Consider the following 20,041-nt stretch of genomic DNA (forward strand, 5'->3'; position numbering starts at 1 on the left):
GCCTCACATTTCTTTATACTATCACAAAGATCTAAGAAGATTTCTGTCAAGGAAGTTCAATGGCAAGTTGAAGATAACCTGGGAAATATGAATGAATCATATAATGAGGCAGAGTGAGAGGAAAGAAAAAAGGACCAGGAGGTGGCCCCAAAGCCAGGACTAAAGCAGCGACTGTCAACCAGAGGGGCCACACGACTATTTAAAACATGTAATCCCTGACTATTTAGACAGGGGCACTGACCTCCTACCCCTTAGGTTGTCAAATAAAAAATGACAACAGCCAACACAACAGTGGCCATCTGGTGTGAATGAATTGGAATTATACCTATTCTTTTGTCAGACCAGCACAAAATACATTTTTTGGTATGCTGCAGAATTTTCGTAATTAGTTTATGGGTGCATGAGATGCAAAAGGTCGAAAATTGCTGGTCTACAGAACTGAAGCCTCACTCTGGAGGGCGGAAGCAGGGGACAGGGGTGCAGCCCTATCAGACCCCGTGCCTGAGTGCCCCTCCTGAGCCTCACCACACGGCATGCACAGTCACTGGACGTGGGCAGGATAGGAACAGACTTCCGATGTCAATGAGAAGCATGTTCAGCTTCATACATGGCACTGTGATGAAAACACTGAGTGCAAAGAAACACGCTAAGCATGTTTCAGGGGTCACTCGTCTGGCAGGAGCTTGAGAGGAGGCTTCTGAACACAGGGATGAAGCAGGGCAAGCCAGGCACACAGAAGGGGGAACACACCGCGTGTGACGATGCAGTCACGACTCTGTTGTCCACGTGGATAGAGGCAGAAGTGGGCTTCCCTGGTGCGATGGCCTGGACCCAAACCCAAGAGCAGTGAGGATTAAACCCATCTCTCCGTGCAAAGCGGAGTATTGCTTAGTGCCTCAGCTCTCAGTCACATTTCCTTGCTGTGTGACATGGGCAAATCACACAAACTCTCTGAGCCTCTGTTCATTCACAATATCACCTACCCGGCCAGGCTGCGCTGAAAATTTAATACATTAATGCACATACAGGACTCTCTCATGGTGCCTAGCACAGAGTGGGTTCTAGGTAACTAGTGATTTCCTCATCCTCCCAGGAAGTCCCGAAGGAGGGGAGGACAAGGGTAAAATGCATTGTGTTCATTTGGGCTAGGGCTTAGCGAGACAGGAAGGCCTGGGCTGTATTGACATTAGAAAGAGAGTTAGCCAGGCACTGGTAAGACATTCCCCTGAGGCCAAGTGCCGCTTCAGTTCACACTTCATTCAGACTTAGCCACACCAATAATAAGTAGCAAAGGACCCATGCTCTTTCTCAACTAGAAAAGGTAAAACTGCAAAACCTCATTCCCTAGCTATTTCTTTTCTGTTTGATAGTCTACTTTTTAAGGAGATGAACCCTGAATAATTTGGCAAGTTCCTAGAGTCCAACAAACAGGTCAGATGATGACTGAGTCGTGCCAGAAGCGTGGTCCTGGGAAATCCCACACAGCTCACACGCTGCCACACACTGCTGGTCAAGTCTTGATTGTGCTCGGTGGTGCCGCTTCCAGCTCTGTGGATGACGCAGGCAGCTTGAAAACCAGGCTCGGATGAAAGGCACGGAGACTGAGCACACAGGCGATAGCACAGGGAAATGGGGCTCATTATTTTGTAGGTGGGACTCAGACAATGAAGGATTCGAGTAAAAATAAATGAAAATACGTAATTGACTGACATCATGGCGGGGAGTTCAGGTAACAAGTCTAGAGGAATTCAGAGAAAAAAAAGATTCCTGAATGTTCTGACCTCTTGTGAGACTTAAGGTGCAACGATCTTAAAGGAGTGTCTGGTTTTGTCTTGTTTTGTTTTGATAGAAGAGAGAACTTCCTTCCAGCAAAAGTAATTTAATAACACTTGGAACAGTCACGGGAGCACCCCTGTCACCCTCTCACCTACCCTTGTGATCACATTCCAGTGTGACACCTTCACTAAGGCAAGAACTTCTGCAGTCTCTTTGAGAGCTGGTCCTTTCGCCTCTGCTTCCATATCTCCACTGACAATGAACTCCAAAGACTGCCTGTCTTGTTACTGGACAGTTATGTTTGTTTAAAAAGAAATACTATGGTAATCCAAAAATCTGAAACTTCTAGTTACTGGATTGGGTTATATAGTTAATAATAACACGAAATAAGTCTATTTTTTATGTGACGTTAATTAAAATATCTGAAGAGTGTCCTGTCCTGGCTGGTGTGGCTCAGTGGATTGAATGCCAGCCTGTGAACCCAGAGGGTTGCCGGTTCAATTCCCAGTCAGAGCACATGCCTGGGTTTCGGGCCAGGTCCCCAGCTGGGGGTGTGTGAGAGGCAACCACACATTGATGTTTCTCTCCCTCTCTTTCTCCCTCCCTTCCCCACTCTCTAGAAATAAATAAATAAATCTTTTTAAAAAATCAAATATCTGAAGAGAGTCTTAATTTCCTTTTATTCTAAGACAACTATCTCTGCTGCCAACTGGGCCTCCCATGAGCTGGTTTCTGGACCATGCTACACTGTTCACAGTCCTGCTTCCTGTCCCAGGGACAGGCCTCTTTGGCCGGTGTCCCCCAAGTACTACCCACACCGAAAAGGATGCCCTAGAGAGCATGACAGAATTGGAGCCCAGGTGCTGTTGTCAGACCCTGGAAAACATCAGAGTCTGACATGTTCATCCCACCGAGGGAAGGGCTAAGGCTGCAGGGGAGTCAGGGACTTGCTCGTGTTCACAAAACTGGTCTGGGGTAGAGCCAGGAAGCTGAGACTTGGGGCCCGCCCAGCTGCACAGCGAGGAAGCAGCAGCCCCTGCCCTGTAACTTGCCACCTTTCAGTGAATGGAGCCCATTTAAAAAACTATCTTATTCGGGAGACTGTGCTCCACCACTTCATTCCATAGAGAAATGGTCTGGAGCCCGGGCCAGCTGTCCGGTAAGAAGGAACCGAAGATGCATAGGTGTGAGTTGAGAGGGGGCCTCCAAAGCCTGCTGTGAGAGCAGTCACTCCTGATCTCACACCTGTGATGGTCAAGCACACACGTCTCTCACCTCTTGGTTTTTAACTGAGAAGCGCCTCTTCTTCAAGCAAACAGCTGGCAAGGCCACATCCCGGCAGCTCAGCCCCACGGTCTAACGAAGAGCAGCGTTCTCAAAGCCATGTTCGCAGTGCGGACTTGACGATGGAACGCTGTTCCCTTCCCTCGTCCCCTTCCCTGGGCGCGGTACCCTGGGCTCATCTTTGTTTCCAAACATAACATAAATGTTAGTGGCAGCCTGTTCTTTAATTTTGAATTGATCAGATAAAAAGTACAACATACAGAATTTAAACTAGTCCTTGATCCTCTCTAGAAAGCTAGATCGGCATTCTACTTTTATTTTTGTGTGTGTGATGCCACTGCTGCTAAAAATAACGAGGCGCTGTGTTCACCGTGATGAGTTGTAAATTGGCTCTACTTTCTCCCACCGCTCCGTCTCCAGTTCTCTGTTACCTCTGCTGTCTCTGGCATTCATGTTATGTGGCATGCTAGGTGAATTTACCAGCTGTCTCTGTGAAAAGTAATACTTTCGGTGGAGTTATATGGGTCAGCCCATGTATTAGCAAGTGAATGTTTCCACAAGATGATTACGTCGAGATGAGTGTGCTCTCTTTCTCTCTCTCTCTCTTTTAATAGACAGACATGATCTGAAATACAGACGGTGAGAGACTGCACAGCCATACCGGTTCCCTTCCCGCCTGCCACCCGTGCACTCACTCTTGGTTTCAACGGGTCCAGGAGAATCTCAGAAGTAGCCACATAGTGAGAGTGGGGGTGGTTTGCCCTCCACATTCACAGGGGGGGACCGGCTCCCCCCGCACCTCCCTCCCGAGTTCAACACTCACACATCTCAGGATCGCCACAGGTGGCCCTGCAGGGGGACAGGAATGAGGGAATGTGTGTGTACGGGTCTTCCCTGCCTGGTGGCTTCCTCACCATCTCATACTCATTTTTCTCCAAGCAGAGCTTAACAAAGCAACTTACACATCACAAACTCCTGATACGTGTTTGTATCAATAATAATAGTTACCATTTATCCAGTGTTTATAAGGCCCAGGAACTATGCTAAAACCTTAGAGTATGCATTACCGCATTTAATCTGAACAACTGATTATGCCCATTTTACATAGGAGGCACCTGAGTTTAGAAAAGCCAAGTGACTTGCCCAAGACTATGTAGCTCGTCAGTGGGAACTGCAACTACAGTATTTTTGATATCTACACATCTGATGTATAAGTGCTTTAAATCTAATGTGACTTATTTGAACCAATGAAGGAGGTACAGTGAAGCTAGACCGAGAGGCAAATTGAGCCAGGCAAATCAAAACAACGGGGTCCCACAGTCACGCCACAGTGAATATACCGAGGGACCAATGTGTCTTGGGTTCTAAAAGAAATGACAAAAACAAAATCAAAGCAAAGCCTTACCCTCCAAGAGTAGTATCTGTACCCTGGTGACCCGGGCCACACGCTTTTGTTTATTGCTGCGGAGCGCCCCAGTCAGGAGACCTGCGTCTCGTTCCTTAGGGGACAGGAGCAGCCTCACGTGCAGCCTCACCTCAGCGTGTCCAAAGTCACCGCGCCCCCAGTGCAGTTCCTCCCTCACATTTCCTCTCCTGGCCAATGGTATCTCATCTACCCGGTTACCCCAGCAGACACCTGGTGTCATCCTGGAGTCCTCCTATGAACCCCGCCTCAGCCCATCACTCAAGTCTGGCTGACTTGACTTCCTCATCATCTCTCAAACTATCTCCTCTTCTCCATGCCCATCTCTTCCGTTTCTTTTTTTAAAAGCTCTTTAAAAAATTGATTTGAGGAAGGGAGAGAGAGAAAGAGAGAAATACCAATTTGTTGTTCCACTTACTTATGCATTCATTGGTTGATTCTTGTATGGGCCCTGACCAGGGATCGAGCCCTCAACCTTGGTGTATCAGGAAATACTCCAACCAACTGAGCTACCCAGCCAGGGCCCATTTCTTTCAATTTGGGATCAGCGCTCAATGTGGTATGTTGGGAACTCAACCGTCTGCGATGCTCCAGTTTCTTGACGTTCCCTGAACACAGCAGGTAACTGCCTGCTTCCATGTCTGTGTTCTTGTTTCTCCTTTTATGGAACCCTTTTCTGATTCACTTATCTTTTTCTAATCGTCAAAACTCAACTGTGATATTATCTCCTGCAGACACCACCCCTCAACCCCAGGGTGGGGGGACACGGCCCTCCTGTTTGCTCTCTTCCCGCCCGTGCAGTCTCTCTCACAGCACTTGCAGGCTTAGCCTTGAATGGGCTGCACTGAAATCGATGCCGAGGGCCTCTCTCCCTGCTAAGGCACCCAGAGACAGGGAGCATGCATTCCCCTTCTTCCTGTCCGAAAAACCTGTCAGAGGCAGTTACTTCACACAGTGTGTCTGTTGACTCCAGAACTGCTTGTTGAACTGCATCAGCGTTCAAAATGGATAAAATGTGATTATTCTACACAGAGGGGTAAGCATTTCTCTCTTTAGCGTCATTGGTGCTTTACGGTTTCTGAGACTTTTAAAATATTCTTCCCTCTTTCTGGATTGTTTTCCTCCATCCTGTTTCCTTCCACAATTTTAACAATCCTTCAAAATGTTGTCATGACAGAACAAAAGCTGAGATATCAGAGACACCTGGACTTAAAACCTGGATTTCATGTCTGGGAGCTGCATGACTTCAGGAAAGTTAGCCTCTCTGAGTCTCATTTTTTGGTAAGAAAATGAGGTTTAAAATAGTAATCTTATGAAGTTGTAAAGCTATTAACATCTGTGACATTCGTAGCTTGGGAAACTGGATGACAATAAAGATATTAACTGATAGGGCAAGCACTGGGGACAGAAAAAGGTGAAGGACGCATGGAGTTGGCAAGGAATGTGCGGCCATCTGTTGGAGGTGTTCCGTGGGCCATGGGAAATGTGACCTGGGACGAAGGGCGGGTTGAGTAATCACTCGTAGTCCAGGCGAGGCGAAGATGGGAATGACGCGGGTCAACTAGGGAAACAGAAGAGCCGTGACGAGACGTTCTCAAAGTACGCCTTGCTATTCTTTATTTCCCCAGGTGCCATTTACTAATGAGCTGTAACTACCCCGCCAGATAGCAAGTTCCTGAAGGGGAGGCATTGCATCCACTTAATGTACCAGTATGTTCCCAGCACCCAGGCCTTGACCACGTGAGGAAGGAGCTCAGGATATAATGATTGTGTTGATGGATGACTGAACCTCACGTAATCCTCACCAATTTGGTGACCTAAATAAATAGTAACGTGAGAATGCAAATTCCTTGTGCAAATGTGCTGAGGTTGGGGGTGGGAATAAAAATCTCACATGTTCCCGTGGTGTGTTGGACATTGTACCACCCACTTCCATGTACGATCGCATTTCATTCTTATCATGTGTTCTAATAAAATCATTGCTAAAATAAAGGATTTGCTCATGGTTTTTCAAAATCAGTTTGCCCCATCTCTCCACCATTCTTGATTTCTCACTTTCCCTCAGCCTTCTTAATTCAATTCCTCCACACGTCCTGTCAGCCCTATCTAAAAATTATCTTTAATTTGTCCTCTTTTTCCATCTTTGCTGTCTGCCACATTTTCTTGCTTGTCTTACTGAAATAACATCCTAACTGGTCTCCGTATTTCTACTCTCACCTCTTTACAATTCACATTCCACACACCCGAGTTCCCCAATCAATGCCTTAAAACCATAAATCAGATCAAATTTCTAACTGCTTAAAACTTACACTGTCTTCCCATCATGCTCAAGTGCCGCTGCTTTCCTACTGTTTCCGTGTCTCTGCTGATCTGACCCTGCCTACGTCTCTGTCCACATCTCCCTCCTCCTCACATCTTACTCATTATGCTCCAGTCACACTGGCCTCCTTTCTGTTTTGAACAGAAAAAGCTTTTTCTGCCTTGGGGACTTTGCACGAGCCTTTGCATCTGATCATCATTTGGCTGGCTCCACTGTCTCTCACAACTCAAGTGCTACTTTGCTCACAGAGGCCTTGTCTTACCATCTTGTCCGAGGAAGGGCAGTAGCACATGAGGTTCCCTTGTAGTAGTTCTTTCGTGACATCTGTCACTACTTGGAATTGTTCGCTTCTTTCCTATGTATTATCCCTCTTTCTAATTAGAAAACACCAGGGCAAGGATCACGGGGGAGAGGAGATACAGCTTTATCAACAGGTTATTAGATAATATATAAACATAAAATAGGACTCTTGTCTCAGCTTCTTCCACTCATTCGTTCACTTTTACTTTAAAAGATTATTATTTTACAGGGCCATTTTAATGTTTCTTTCCTTTAGCCACCAGAAGTCAGCTAAAATGACCCCTTCACAATTAAAGATTTAGTATTTACTCCTTCTGCTCTCCTGGAGAGACCTTACAACATAGCAACTTGTGGGTTGCTGAGTAATGAATTTAGTTACTCGCTCCCATGTAGCAGTTGGTGGGTAAGCTTAGCTTATAGTTGTTTTCTTCTGTTATTATATGTTCCGATGGCAAAGTGGTTATTTTACCTCAATTTTATAAATAAAATGAGTTAAAAATTATAGTTGTATTAAAAAATTAGGAAATCCGAGAGCTCCTGAGAATGTATCCTTCATGAAGGCCGAGCTGTTTCTCCTCTCTGAACCGGTGTCCACGCACATTAAAGAAAGAGACCACACTCCACCCAACGTGGCCCACCTGAGTAACTGCGCGACGCCACGACTGACACCAAGTGTTAACCTGTAACTACTGTGAGGACCGGCCACAGAACAATCGCAGAAACCCTTTTAGACAGCCAGGAGCCGAGTCATTGTGGTTTCTGCTAAAGAGAGAGGCTTCTATATTTAAAAGCAAAGATATGATAATAAATGGTTTCTAAAGTGTCCTGCAAGCTCTGGAATAATATATGCTGTACAGCTATCAACTACTTGAAGGAGGAGGAGAAAATTAACCACACAAAACAACCAGGAGCAGCCCTCAGGCCCAGTGGGGACTGTGAGGAATAAATAAACCCGGGGCAAAGGGCAAAGGAGGAAATATTCACTTCTCTGTGTGCACACTGCAAGCCCAGAGCCACGTGTGGTTCTGGGTAGAACACGCAACGGGCACGTGATGCGGGCTCTGTTCTCAATGGCAGTAGGCTGTGTAGCAGAAACGAGATGCACGGCTGGAACAGTTGGGGGCCCCAGGTGACAGTGTGTGATACTGTGCCCAGGAAGTACAGCTGAGGCCAGATTACAATGCAACTGGAATGCCAGAGGATGGGTGTACACCGAACACCAGACAGCTAGGTACACACAATGAAGACAGTGCTTTAGGAGGCATCATCTGCTAGCAGAGGAGAGGGCCAGGGAGCTTGAGGGAGGAAGAGACTGAAGGCAGACAAGTCATAAAGCTCTTGCAGTCAGCCAAGTGCGAGAAAACGAGAGCCTGGACCAGGTGGTTGCCATGGAAACAGAGCCATGCTGAACCTGAGAATCATCATGAAGGAAAAAAACAGCTCTTTGCTCTCTTTGTGTTACTTTCCGAGTACACGTGGTTTATTATGTCCTCCCTTATATAACTCACTGATACAAAATGGCCAGAGATAACATTCTTTACCAAGCCAGGGAAGGGCACACCCCATGCCCCCAATATAGACGAGCACAGTGGCTCTGTCAGAGCTGCTGACTTTGAAGCACAAAGTTTGGTTACAAGATGAATTGGTTTGGTCACCTTTTCTGAAAGTCTAATTATTAATGGAGTTCAAACCATAATACATTAAGCTGAACCAAGCAGAAGCTGATCTGGTAGCCCTATTCACAATTGCCTAGCAACACCTGGTTTAAGAAGATGAGAAAGAGAAAGAGAAAAATGGAGAAGAGCAATGATTCTTATTATTCATCATCCAGTACATCCCCTGATGGCAACTGAGAAACGCTGCTCTGCTGGCCCCTCCCTGCCCATCCCTGGTGTTGCAGCCTTGGTTAAAGAAGCCTTCCTTATTTCTCCTCTGGACTATTCTAGTAGTCTTCTAATAGTGTCCATATTTATTACCAATGTTCACATTTCATCTCTCTCTCTCCAAAACTGTCTTCCTAAAACACCATACCTGACCATGTCACTGTTTGAAGGTACCCTCTGGCCCACAGGTTCAAAGGTTAGCACGTGACCCTAACCATAAGACACACTTCTGCAATCTAGACCTCACCTACCTTTCCAATGAATACATCTACTACCTTGACGCCTCACATGCAATGTTCTCACGGAGCTTCCCAAGCATGCTATGTTTGGTGATGCTTCTGTTCCGAACATATGCTGTTCTCATTGCCCAAAATATCATTCCTTATCTTGCTAATCTTTCAAGACTCATATGTCATTATCTCTTTCAAGTCGTCCCTGTCATTACCTCCCTCCTCTGCCTTCACACCCTGTGCTTCTCGCTGATGACTGTGCAGTAACAACTCTCTGACAGCAATTACCTGTACCCCTGTCTGTCTCCTCCATCTCTCTGCGAAGCCCTTGGATGAACTACAACATGCTCATCTCTGCATCTTCCCTACCAACAGTTCCTAGTCACTGTGGCCATGTAAGTAGATACTGAGTAAGTGAATAAATGATGTTCAAATGAAGAAATGAGGTATAAGCAGAATTAAAGTATGGGCTTAATTTTTTTAAATGCTCGCACTAAACTAGGGGATGGTAAGTGTGCTTTCTCTTATTTACTATCTAAATTAGTAAGAAGGAAAGTCCAAATGGAAACAAGCACAACATTTACGGATTTCTAAAAGAGGGAAGGGAAAATGCTGACACATAATAAAAGAGTATCAGAGCCAAGAGAAGGTCGACGAGACTTACTGTTATTGGGCATTACACTCACTATCAGTTGGTAGTTGCTTCAGAAACAAGTACATTTGACTCGGGAGTGCAGGGGCTCTCGTCATGGGCCAGGCCAGTTCTCTGGCAGTCGATCAACAGACCCCCCGGACTTCGCAGGACGGACACAAACAGAAGTCCGTGGTTACTGCTTTAGTTTGGATTTCAATATGTAAAATATGTTGGTGTGGGGGAGTGTTAAATAAAACAATATTTTCCACTTCACATGGAAACAAAGTGTATGTGTTAATGGAAGTAGTAACATGTTTGCCTATAAGTAAAATCAAATCATTAAAGTTTTCAAAGAGTCCTTTTTTAAAGAAGATTTTATTTATTTATTTTTTGAGAGGGGAAGGGAGGGAGAAAGAAAGGGAGACAAACATTGATGTGAGAGAAAAACATTGATTGCCTGCCTCCTGCATGCACCCCAACCAGGGATCGAACCCACAACCCAGGCATGTGCCCTGACTAGGAATCGAACCAGCGACCTTTCAGTTTGTGGAATGATGTCCAGCAAACTGAGGCATGCTGGTCAGGGCACATACAAAGATTTCTAAACAATGCCACCATGCACCTGCACTAGTATTAACATAAAATACACTTTTAAGAAAACCTCTGATTGACAGGTCTGTTTGGCCAAGAAGGCAGATGCTCAGAATTTACGGTAGCAGGGTTAAAGTCAAACTGAAGAAAACGACACGGAAATCACTGCGACACGTGGAAGGTACTTCCACACGTCTCTGTACACGCTATCACATTTAGAGACGATAAAACGACTAGTAAATGGGTACGGTGTTCGAAATGGAATTAGCCAGGCTAGATAAACAAATTAATCAAAGGACTCAGTTCCGATTTCCAGTTGTTTCACATTTACATAACAGCTGACCCTGTAACAACCTGGGTTTGAACTGCACAGGGCCACTTATATGCAGGTTTTTTTCCAATAAATATTGTAAATGTATTTTCTCTTCTTTAAGATTTTCTTAATAACATTTTCTTTACTTTATTGTAAGACTACAGTATACACTACACATAACAACACAAAAAATGTGTTCATTGACTGTTTACGTTATCCATAAGGCTTCTAGTCAATAGCAGGCTATTAGTAAAGTTTTGGGAGAGTCAAAAGTGACATGCAGATTTTCCACAGTTTTTAAAAGCTGGACTTGAAGAATGTGTAGATTTAGAAAGGCTGAAAGGCTGTTATTCCCAGACAGAAAGCAGACATGTCCAAGGTGTGCGTGGCTAATCTTTAGTCCACTTCCAACTTAGCTGGAGTAGAGGTACATAAGAAGGATAGAAATATCCATGGAAATGGGGGGGAGGGGCTACCAGGACTAGACTAAGGGTCTGAGCTCAGTCTTCAATCTTTAGGAGTCAGTGCATTTCTATTAAACACAGGAAAAAAAGAGATGGAAAGAGTGTCTGAAGTTGTACTTAACATTGATAATTTTAATCGAGGGAAATTTTAATCAGGGCATGATTATTTAAATTTCAAAATTTAAATTCAGGAAACATGGGACTTTTGTATTTAAAGGAAAGGAGTTTTCTGCATACATAATCTATGTGAAAAGATCTGTACTTATTATATGAGCAATTAAAAAATATTAATCAAAAGCAAAAGTTAATGTGATTTTCTTTTTCTCTAATATAAAAATTGAAAACAAGCACAGATCTTTAGGGAAAAAATCGAAACTACGTTAAATACTGCTCTAGATGAGATGCAATGTACTGCGGTGCAACAACTGGGTAAAGGATGGGCTGGCCCTTTGGTCCTCTGCCACGCTGTGCATCACTCGGAGACCTAGGGGTGCCTGCTGAACATGTGGAAATGCACTTGTCACTCGGGGGGATAGAAGCAAGCTTCAGAGTGTCTTTAAGTCATAAACAGTGTAACTGGAGAATGCAGGACATACACATATGAAACACCTACACCAAACAAAAGACAGTATGTTAGCGTCAAAGTGAACAATACACTTTGTACCTGCAGCAGGCACTCGTTGCAGGCAGAAGGGGCCAGGAACCACCCTGTAAAGGAGGTAGTGTTTAAGCTGCAACACAGGAGTGAGGTGGGACGGCTCTGTGTGAATGGAGAAAAGGGGACAGGATACGAGACAGCAAGATGCTTTCAGGATACAGCGCCAGAGTGTAGCTCAAAGGCTTTAGATGGGAGAATGAAAAGATGAAGACAGCATAATGATCAAGGATATGACGCACAAACATGCAGATCACGGTCTTTGTAAGTGGCACCCCTGAACGTATGCTGCACATAAGATGCCTTATCCGTATATGAATGATGGGCATGAAAAAGAAATAGCAAAGGCCTCTGAAGGTTTTCCACAGGGTGGCTGGAGACACAAAACTGGAACTTGAGCTAGGACAAAATTAGGGATAATTTTCTTTGGAAAATGAACTTTTGCAACACAAAATGCGGAAGCCCCGAAGACTTGTCTATTCCTAAAAGCTGAGGAGGAAGAGGAGCCCGCCAAAGGGATGGCAAAGAGGTAAGGAGCCTGACGGGCACAGGGCTCCGAAGGCACAGAACAGCACCGCATCTGCAGTGCCCTTTCCCCCAATTGGTCTAATGAGAGAGTAATGACTACGGGGGAGAGAAACCATGACAACTCTCGTTCTTGCATCCCATCTGTTCTTTTATTCCATCTGTCCTTGTATTCTTGTGCTGTTGTTCTCAGCAGTTTCTCTAAGACACAAGATTAACTGACATTTTGTTCAGTTGTTGGAATTTAGCACTGACGTGACCATGCTTCCATTTCCTTCAGTTATTAAAAATTTCAAGTTGCAAAATTAAAGGTGTTGTAAAAAAGGGTACTATTGAATAGATACAGGGCTACTCAGGTAATCTCTTTCTTCTTGGGTGAGTTTTGGTGGTTTGTGCTTTTCAAGGGCTTTATCCATTTCACCTAAGCTGTCAAATTTATTGTCACAAAATTGTTCGTAATTTTCTTATTATCTTTGTTAATGTTTGGAATCTATAGTCATGCTATCCTTCTCATTCCTGTTATTGGTAATTAGTGTCTTTCTACTTTTTTTCCTGGTCAGTCTGCTCTGGAGTCTTATTAGGTGCATAAATGTTTATCATCTTGATATGTGTTTTATATTTGTTTGATGTATTTTTTCCTTTTTTCTGCTTCTGTAACACTGACTAGTTTTTTATGATTTTCATGCATTTCCTTTGTTGGCTGATTAGCTGTAACGCTTTGTTTTGTTACTAGAGTGGTTGCTGCAGAGTGAGCGGCTCCAACCCATCACAGTCTCCCAGAGATATTTTACACACCACATACAGCAGAAGTGCCTTTCAATGTATTCCACCATTTCTTCCTTTTGTCCTATTGTTGCCAGACATTTCTCTTATACACACATTATAAACCCCTCAATACATACTCACATTTTTGTTTAAACAGTGAGTTATATTTTGGAGATATTTAAATGACAAGAAAAGTCATGTGTTCATCCATACAGTTCCCATTTGCAATGATCTACATTCCTTTGCATAGAACAGAATTCTATTTCTGTCAAGTATCATTTTCCTTCAGCCAGAGAATTTCCTTTAACATTTTCAGTCATTCATATCTGCTAGTGATGAATTCTTTCAAGTTTTAATGCTTATAAAAGTATTTTCCTTTAGTTTTTAAAACTTTTTAAAAAATCCTCACCCAAGGATATGCTCACTCATGTCAGAGAGAAAGGAACGAGGAGAGAGAGAAACACCGATTGGCGGCCTCCATATGTGCCCCGACCGGGGATCAAACTTGTGACCTGGACATGTGCCCTCACCAGGGACCGAACCCACCACCTTTCTGGTGTAAGGGGCAGTGCGCCAATCAATTGTGCCGCCCAGCCAGGGCCTCTCTTATTTTCAAATGCAGGTTTCACTTTTGGGTGGGATTAGTACTTTAGAGATGTTGTCCCACTGTTTTCTTACTTGCACTGTTTGTAAAGAGAAATCTGCTGTAATACTTATCTTTGTTCTTTTGTACATTTTGTGTCTCTTTGGCTGCTTTTAAGACTTTTCAGATTTTCTCTTCGTCACTAGTTTTGAGCAATTTGATTACGACATGCCTTCATATAGTTTTCTTCATGTTTCATTTGCTTGGACTTTGTTGAATTTTTAGATCTGTCAGTTTACAGTTCTCATGAAATTGGGAAAAACATCAGTATTATTTCTTCCCATTTCTCCCCCTTTCCTCCTTGTGTCTTCTTTAGGACCCCAATTACAAATCCAGGAAGCTTTCAGAAGTGTATTATAACTCATTTCTTCCTTTCTATTTTAAAATTCTTCTTTTCTGTTTGTATTTAATTTTGAATAGTTTTGATTGATATGACTTCAAGTTCTGTAATTTTTTCTTCTGCAATGTCTCATCTGCCATTAATCCCATTCAATATATTTTTAGTTCTATTAAACATCGAACTTTTATCTATTAAAATTCAATTTATACCTTTTTATATCTTAAATTTCTCTCCTTAATTTTTAAATACATGGAATAAAGTTATAATTACTGTATTAATGGCATTGCTAATTATGATACCTGGCCTATTTGATTGGTCAGTTTTTCTCTTTGTGACGGATCAAAATCTGCTTTGACCACGTTAAATTAAAATGATTCTAAGATATTTTAAGCAATGTTTGACAACCATGGGTAATTTTGTCTCCCCACATCCAGGGAACATCTAATAAAGTCTGGAGACATTTTCGTTTGTTTCAACTAGTGAAGTGTTACTGGAGCTGGCAGGTAGAAGTCAGGAATACTGCTAAACATCCTACCGCACAGGACAGCCACCTACAACAAAGAATTAGCTGGCCCGAAATGTCACCAGTACTGAGTTAGAAAAACCCGGCTGCAGAACAACTGGATGAAAGGAACTTGGGTCCCTGAAACGTCTCATGGAGCTGAGCTGCATGTAGGCCTGGGCCACAGATCCAGCTCTACAGTCTGTCACATAAAAAACAAAAGAAACCTTCTTTCTTATTTAAGCTACTGTATTTTGGGTTGATATGGCAGGTCAGCCTATCCTCCAATACAGAAATTGATACCCAGAAATGATGTGCTGCCCAGATGAAAACTTACGATAAGTTTCTTGGCTTTGTGGTTGGGTGAAAGATAAGGGAAGAAACAAACCCTGCAGGCTGGGACGCTGGGGTCCATTTATGCCTTGTCACAATACTGGTAAAACTGTCTGTCACCTGTAATAACTTCAAAGGGAGACCATGGATGTGTCAATGACACCGTCGGTCTGGAGAAAATGCCTGGAAAATGGTCTATAACCTTCACCAATCAAGGACAGTGATCTGAGGCCAGGGTTCAAAAATCTAGCTGGTTCCCCGAACAAAAGGATAAATGGCTTCTATATGTTTTCACAAGTATCTCTAAGACATCTCAGCCAAAATATAGAGCCAGCCAAGTGGCGAAGATCAAATTAAGAGCGTTACCTTCCCGCCCACTCTGTGGCTGATCTCAGGGCAACCACTATTAGATGGGGAAGGAATAGAATGGGACACTGAAAACAGATAAGCAAATACAATACAAAGGCTTAAGAACTATGTTTAGAAGAAATCTTTGGGTCTGTTCACTCATAATGAACTAACTGGAAACAAAAAACCAAGGCCCACAAAAATATGAAGTGAACTAATTCCCAAAAGAAATCAAAAGGCTTGCCTACAAAAACCTGTGTTTGATCACCAAAACTACTCTCAGGCTTCCGACTCTCCACAAACAAGCTGCAGCTTTGAACACCATACAGCTCCCACGGAGGGTGTGCGCTCTAGCACTGACTCCAGATGTCACCACGAGGGACAGTGGGTAACAGGGCGGCTCCTAGAGCTTTGAACCGGCGGCAGCCAGATGGGCTGACCAAGCAATCTTCCCTACTGCCAAAGAAGGACTCCTGTGAATTCCTATGGATCATGGACTGTGAAGTGTTTCCCATTCTTCCCTTTTCCAAACGGGAGCTTTTCCGCCCATTATACCCTTCCCTACACTTCTGTGCATGGGATGTGACATGAGCAGATACCTTGTCAGTGGACTGTGAGGAGCCATCCCAGACCCGAGACACAGGACTGTGCATCATCCAGACACCCTTGACTTTGAGCAGATGAGGTAATTGAATGAGGCCTTTGATGTCTCCCTTGGGAGGGAGGAAGTGTCTTTGTGCAGGAATAAAGGTGATCACAGATGTTGAATGGCCAAGGGGCACACTAGGACGACTGCTAATGGTTCTCTAAAGACTGCTCCCTCTTCTATAGACATAAGCGTTCCACCAGAGCTCTGTACTTCCCAGCTGACCTGAGCTAAGTGTGGCCATGGACAAAGCTTTTGTCCATGGAATGTGAGCAAGGCAATGTGTTCAATTTTTGCTTATAATTTCCCGCTTCCTCTGAATTAGAACTTGGATGTGGCACTGACCTAGTTTTAACCATGTACATGAAGATAACATCCTAGGAGATGGTGAAGCAAAACACTTATGGAACCGAAGCCCCTGAGTGATCTCATAGAGCTGAGCTGCCTGCTTTTGGGGGCCAGCCCTCCTCCTTGTACATTGGTATGTGAGAGAAATAAGCTGTCTTATTTAAACCACTTTATTTTTTATGGGTTCCCTTTCACATGCTGCCTCTCTTTTTAAACAGCAGCTTAGCCTACACCCCAATTAATCAAGGTTACATAGGCCACAAGAAAAGATTTTGTTCTAAATTTATTTGGCTTTGCCCAAGTCAGATCTCCTTAGTCAACGGAAAGAAAAAAGGAGGGGAAAAGAGCAAGGCTATGGGGCTTGAGGTTATTGTATTTCCAGTAAAAGGTACATATTTCAACCTTTTCCCAACCTGCATAAACTGAGTATCAAATGAATTTTTATATGCTTCAGCCGAATGTCCTCTGACTGGTGATACTATTGTGATAATATCCATCGATCCCTCAGTGAGTCCTCAACCCTGTCAGCACCTGAATGAACAAAATTAGTCTATTTCATGCTGAAAAGCATTACTAGCCACTCTTGCAGATGAAACAGGCCATAAAAACTTATTGGGCAGTGACATCCTCTGAGGAAAGTCCCCTGATAGCAGCGCCCTGTGGTCCGTGCGTACACTGATTGGTCAGAGTGAAATAAAGTTTGAATAGGGCAGTCATCAGGATTCGGGATGACTTCATACATCTTAACGGCTGTGGAAGGAGAAATAGACCGGCAGAACTCTGGAATCAAACATTGTTCTGGCTAGTCAAGAGCAGAGAATATTCAAAGTCCGTGATCATTCTCGATAGCGACCTTGTTTTCATCAGCCTCACCTCGATTATCTGCTGACACAGCAATGGCTCCCATTGCTCTGGCTCTGCTTCCATCCTATTCAACCAGTGACTTCTTAAAATTGGGCTGGCCATCTCTGAATGGGCAGTTGATGGGGTTCAGAACTCACTACCCCAAATATGGCACCTGGGCATATTGAATAGTTGAGGCTGAAGGAGACAAGGATAGAAATGGAAAGGTCTCTCCGCCCTTTGCTTGCCCTTCTCCCCTGAGGCGGGTCCTAAGACCCTCTTGTGAGTGGGCCCTCCCTATACCCAAAGGAGAGAAGCATCTTCATTTGCCAGACTCGCAGAGGCCGAGAAGAATACAAACCAACAGGCCCTGCAAAGTTTTCCCAGTTTATTACGTTTAGCTCATGCCCCTCTGCCCTATCATGTTTTTGCACGACTGTCCACTCTTCATCAAACCCAGCATCGAACACACGTTTAATCAGTTCTTCATTCCCTTTTGGAGGCTCCCGTGTCATGGAAAATATATTAAATAAGGCTGTATGCTTTTTTTCCTGGTAATGTGGTTTTCCTTGTCACTTTAATTTTAGATCTGGCCAGGGACCCTAAGAGGGTTAAGGAAAACATTATCCTCCCCTACACAGTCTTCCAAAAACTTGGATAAAAAACTTCCTTTTCACACACAGCACGACGTCAACATGGACTTGTGACACGGAAGCCGACTTCACTGCCATGCAGGAGCCTTCCGCTCTACAGCGCGAACAAGCACGGAATTTCGAGTGCCAGCTACTGGAACTGGGTATCGCGTGGAAACAGCCATCTCTTCTTCACAGGTGACTGTCAGGTTTCACACACTCCCTACCTCCCTCCCTCTCTCTCTCTCTCTCTCTCTCTCTCTCTCTCTCCCCCTCTCTCTCTCTCTCTCTCTCTCTCTCTCTCTCTCTCTCTCTCTCACACACACACACACACACACACACACACACACACACACGGTTTCGTGGCTGAGGACATTAGCTCTAGAGGAAGACGGGCCCAGTTCTGAGTCTGGAGTGTCCGTGAAACTGAATCACTTCAGCCAAGTTAACTTCTCAAAGCCTTTGTTTCCTCATCTGTAAAAGGGGGATATAGACTCATCCTACCTTTATAGGATTACTGTTAAAATTCAAGGTCATAGAAACTTGTAGAAAAAATCTTGTCAAACTCACAGAAGCAGAAGGATGACTGGTGGGGGCGGGGGGCTGGGGAATAACTGCTCTGTGGGCTTAGAGCTGCAATTCGGGAAGAAGAAAAGGCCCCAGAGAAGGCTGGGCGTGATGGCCGCACAACAGCATGGATGTACTTTGAATGACACGCTCAGAAATGGCTAAAATGGTCATTGCAACAAAAACCAAGGAAAACACTGAAGGTCACGAAGATCACTTTCCAAGTGCTCAGCACAGCACCAGCCGTGTCTGAAGTGCTGAAGAATTCACTGATAGATGTATTACTATTAATTTGATTTATTAACTATTTTTGAAATGCACCTGAGAGTTCATCACAGGTGGCAAATGCTATACAATTACCTAATTATTGATAAGAGCTGTCAGATTTTTAAGATATGGATCCAACATGTTACCTGAATATCTGGAGACCCCTGGTCAGAATAATGGCGGTACAGAGGTATGTGCGCACCCCACACCGCCTCACACGCACACATACACGCACATGCACACGGTAACATTTCACTAACTTAGAACAAATGGCTTGTCCATTTTCAAGGACAGTCAGTGCTAACAGGCCCTTTAAGTGGGATTGAAAATAATTTGCTGGTATTTTTTTAACTATCATAGACTAAGTATTCTTTTGTTCACAATTTTATTATGTTGCTCTGCAAACTCTTTTTTGTAAGATACAAAGATACTATTCAGCCAAGCATTTAAACAATAAATAGTCTAATTACAAGATGACTCTTACTCTTCATGACAGGACTGAGGTGGTTGTACGTAGCATATGCAGTGTGTGTGTGTGTGTGTGTGTGTGCAAGGTGGGCAAAAGTAGGTTTACAGTTGTTCATATGAAAAATAATACAGTAATTAAATAATACTACAAGAATAAACTCTGTGTCTCATGTACTCACAGCTGTAAACCTACTCCTCCCCTGCCCTGCGTATGTGCAAACTGGAGATACACGAGAAAAAAGTTCTGAACATTCAAATTACATTGGAAGGGGAAACCCCTGTAAAGCAGTCCTGAAGTCTCAGACTGGCGGGACCAGCAGCTTCCACTTCCGCAGGAGCAGCGCTGTGCTGCCACCAACAGGACGTCAGGCATTCCTTCACGGAAGCTACGAAACTGACTGAATGTGCAGAAGTCCCTGCAAACGCAGAAGGCTGTGGGTATAAAGGACCCTTGCAACTCAACAATAAAAACACCCAGATAACCCAATTAAAAATCAGGCAAAAGACCTGAATAGACAGACCTCAAAAGAAGATATACAAAGAGCCAATGAGCACATGAAAGGACGCTCAGCATCATTAGCCATCCGTGAAATGCAGATGGGACCACAAAGAGATTCTGCTTGATGCCCACTAGATGGCTATAATCAAAAAGGTCATAAGGATGGCTAGCAAGGACGCAGGGACATCGGAACCCTCCTCGTTTTCACTGCCTCCTATTTATCCTGTTGGGATGGGAGGGATTCCTGCCCCAGGGTTACGGAGAGAGGAAATTATTACGACTTGATTGAGAGAGTGCAGTGGTAGTGGGGAGGCAGGAGTGGAGATGAGGAGCAGGCTAAGCTTGGCCAGACCATGAAAACCTTGTGCGCTACATTAAAAATGGTGAAGTTTATCCCAAGAGCAATGGGAGGCCACTGAATGGTTTTAGGCAAGTGGTGAGT

General features: G+C 44.1%; 1 protein-coding gene across 6 annotated transcripts in view; it reads right to left on the reverse strand.

Moving 5' to 3' along the window:
• Positions 1–20,041, reverse strand: part of RABGAP1L (RAB GTPase activating protein 1 like) — a 446,160-nt gene that overhangs the window by 113,511 nt on the left and 312,608 nt on the right. The window lies entirely within an intron of this gene.

Source organism: Desmodus rotundus, chromosome 12 (assembly GCF_022682495.2).
Source record: "Desmodus rotundus isolate HL8 chromosome 12, HLdesRot8A.1, whole genome shotgun sequence".
Lineage (NCBI taxonomy): Eukaryota > Metazoa > Chordata > Mammalia > Chiroptera > Phyllostomidae > Desmodus > Desmodus rotundus.